General features: G+C 47.2%; 1 protein-coding gene across 5 annotated transcripts in view; it reads left to right on the forward strand.

The window, feature by feature from the left end:
* Positions 1-3,712, forward strand: part of LOC102890212 (paralemmin-2) — a 303,901-nt gene that overhangs the window by 261,619 nt on the left and 38,570 nt on the right. Inside the window, exon 1 of one of the 5 annotated variants that reach the window (XM_025041519.1) lies at positions 3,379-3,449. The exons of the other annotated variants lie outside the window; for them this stretch is intronic. The gene's annotated coding sequence lies outside the window, so the exon portion shown is untranslated. Of the gene's footprint in view, positions 1-3,378; positions 3,450-3,712 lie in introns of those variants that run through there. 5 annotated transcript variants of the gene reach the window in all.

Consider the following 3,712-nt stretch of genomic DNA (forward strand, 5'->3'; position numbering starts at 1 on the left):
TTCTGGAACATTCTATCACACGAAAGTACAAAAATGGGATGGTTACATATTTAGCAGAATAAACTCCTTCAACTAAAGAGATAAAATTCTGATAAGGGGAACGTCTAAGACAGAGCCCAGTCCCTTCTCGGAACCCTCGAAATCTCTCTTGGCAGAACTATCGTGTGGTTTCAAAGGCTGCCATTGCCGCCCCCATTTCCTGGCTGGCTTCCTCTCAGCTCTGCCCTCGTCATTACCACACTCAGAGCTACCCAGTGCTTCACCTTTACTCGAGGTTCATGCTGACGTCACAGAATTACAGATCAGGAGCAGAAAGGAAGTGAATTTGGGGAGGTTCGCTTGGTGTGGTTCTCTCGTTTTGCAGACCAGAAAACTGACACCCAGGAAAGAAACATGGTTTTCCCCAAGTCACACAGCAGCTGTCACATGGTTTCAAAGTCAGTCTGTTGCTGCCTTGCATTTGTTTGCTTTTTAATCTTTCCTTTTTGATTCTTTGGATTAGCGCAGCACACTTCCCGAGTCTGCTCCTTCCTGAACTGCCCAGTGTGGCTCCCAGGGGCAGAGTTCTGCCCTGTGGGTGGGATCTGTGGATTCTAGCCAGAGCGCTCTGTTCCTGACCCTGAGGAGGGCTTGGCTCCATAGGCTGGGGTCCGCCCCTCTGTGGAATGGATGAGAACCCCCACCTTGCTGTTGGCGGGAGGAGTAAATAGAGAAGGTATGTAGGGATGTGTAACACAACCTGGCACCCAGTGAGTGTGCCATAGATATTTGCTGAGCGATGGTCACAAAAACACTGATGGCCTCCAGACCCCAGCCCCTGGGCCTCACAAATTATACGTGGCTTCCCAGTCAGCCAGGACCATGCGTCAAAAACGGCTTCACATCCCCCAGTGCAAGGCACCCTCAGAGACTAAACAGAAGATCAGGTTACAGCGCCAGGAGAACTACACTGGCAGTACAAATTTATTTTCATTAACTCAGAAAAATCACCCCAAGCTCAGAGTCTGTGCCCAGGGGGAGGGAAAGTGGGAGAATGAACAGCAGCGAGGCGTGTGCTGCTGGATTCCTCTCTGCTCGTTCCTGCGAGGTCCTCACTGCCGTCTTAACGTGGGGCAACTTGGTTTCTGCTTCTGCAGCGTAAAGCCACCTTGCTTAAACAACCTAAATTTATTGTCTCGTAGTTTGGAAACTAGAAGTGCAAAAAGCAGGTGTCAGCAGAGTTGGTTCCCTCTGAGGGCTGTAGGGGGAGGGATCCCCCCTCTCCTTGGTGTGTAGATGGCTGTATCTTCCCTCTCTGCATCTTCATGTTGTCTCGTTTCTAGGAGTGTCTCTGTCTAAATCTCTTCTTTTTACAAGGACACTAGGCTTCCTAGATTAGGGCCAACACTGGTGACCACTTAACTTAATTGCTTGAGACCCTATCTCCAAATAAAGTCGCATTTCAAGGTCCTATGTATTAGGACTTAAACATATGAAGTTGGGGTGGGGGCATGGGGAGACAGTTCGACCCATAACAGTGTGCATGCGTATGGTGAACCATAGCATCTCAGGCTCCAATCGGAACATGCCTACTACCTCGGTAATAGTACTTTAAGAGTACATACAGTCACCTCTTTTTTGTTTGTTTTGTTTTGTTTTACAAACCTCCTCATGTGTGTGGATCTGCAGGAGTGATTATGTAGTGGGTCCTGGGTACCACTCTTGTCTCTTGGCTTGGAGATAATTCTTCGCAGAAGGCCCTGCCCTGGGTCATCATTCTCAGGCAGAGCAATGCCACTCTGGGTATGTGATTTTTCCACCTCATTTCACCTCATTTTACTTGAGATTGTTGAGTAGCATCTTGAAATGCCTTTGGCTGTACAACAAAACATTCCAGTTATTCCAACGGGCACATAAATACAGTTGCCATGGCAACCCCTTGGTGACTTGGTATCGCCAGGTCAGTCATTTAGAAACTCCTAGATATTTCTAAATAAATTTCAGCATATTAAAATTTTAAGTCATTTAGGTGTTGTAAATAGTTGTAAGGTATAGTATACTGTTAGCTTCCTTTTCAAAATAGCCCGCCTGGGCTCCATCCACTGTGATAATTCCTTCCTTGAATTGTGTTTTCTGGAGGGTCCTAGGTGGTCTGCACTACCAACGAACCTGCAGGCCACAGTGGAGCCCTGCCACCATCTTTGGGCTGTTCGCCTGCTTCACCGAGACAAACTGTTCCCAAACTGACCCCAAAAAGCTGGCATCGTAGAACCATACTTGGCATTTGTCCACCTCTTCCTATTCACATTACTATAAATCTGTGTTCTCTTTGTCTTCTCCAAAATATTACTGAAGAAAATGAGTTCTTCATGGCCCTACATGGACCTGGAATTCTGACTGGCTTTCTGGTCAGCCAGACCCTAAGTTATGCCCCAAATTTTCTAGGTCAGCCTGATGTTGGGGACAAGGTAGGTGGAGCCTGGGGGCAGTGTTGAGAGCCAGTTGGAGTTCCCAAGCAGGGACTATGGCAGCCCTCCGTTAGCCTACTGTGTAGTACTAGGCGTCTGATTCTATGGTGAAAGAGTGAGGGGTAGTCTGTGACACTCATGTCTACCCAAGGCAAATGTGGGTCTGTTTTCCTGCTGGCAGAAGAAACTGGTTAGTTAGGGAAAGTGTAGCCACTTCCCCCCAAACATTCCTTGAAATTAGAGCACTCATCCCCGACATCAGATTCTTCTGTCCCACTTCCTCATGGGACATAATGTAACCATTTAAAGTATGTCTTACAAAGTCTGTTAAAGGACATGAAGAGTGAGATAATATGAAGTAAAAAAAAAAAGTTGGCAACAAAATTGCGTATACTGTCTGGTCTCAACTACATTAAATACACATTTCTAAAAGTGCAATAAAATATTGTTTTCCTCAGTGGGGCGATGATAAATAACTTATTTTCCAAATAGTTCTGCAGTGAGCATTGATTCACAGACACACATGCATATAAAAGTATAAGCTGTCCTAAAAAGGTTCGTTTAACTGGATCTTCAGGATTTTTCCGAGGTTTTTTTCTACTACCTCCACATCACCAGGATATTAATTTCCTGCTTACCCAAAGCCCATTTCTGTCTTAACAAGAAGACAGTAACTGGTTCATATCAGCATCACCAGGCTCCCGCCTTCCCCACTCAGCCCTGAGCGCCCTGGGAGCAGACTAGAGCTGCCTCTGGCTGGACTTGCCGCTGCCCTCCAGGCTCTGGCCAGGGAGGGAGGGGCCGGGCCTCTTGGAAGGGGGTTAAAGTCCTTCTTTGTGTGAATGGCCTTTTAGGGAGCAGAGGGAGGGCCAGCTGTGACATCACAGTCTTCGGTCAGGAGGCTGAGAAGGAATTTGTTCAGCTTGAGCCAGTGCACAGGAATCTGTCTGGAAAAAGAGGCAATTCTGACTGGGGACGTTTGATGTACACACTCAGGGCAGGGTAAGCCGAGTCTGCTGACCTATCTTACTGTCCTTTTCTTTCTAATCTGGAAGGAGAGGGTTCCTTGAGGCCAGACTTTTTGTGGAGTTGGGACTAGAGAAGAGTGGGCAGCTCAGACTGGCCACTTGCTTCTCATTTTGCAAATCTTTAGCTTTCATGCTAAAGGGCAAAGAGGAAGCTCTGCACGACACATGCAGTGCGTGCAAAGACACACAAGTCATCTGTGGCAGATCGTGCTTTGAAGATGATGCGCGAGTGTGTCT

The sequence above is a fragment of the Pteropus alecto genome, unplaced genomic scaffold, assembly GCF_000325575.1.
Source record: "Pteropus alecto unplaced genomic scaffold, ASM32557v1 scaffold111, whole genome shotgun sequence".
NCBI classification, from domain to species: Eukaryota; Metazoa; Chordata; class Mammalia; order Chiroptera; family Pteropodidae; genus Pteropus; species Pteropus alecto.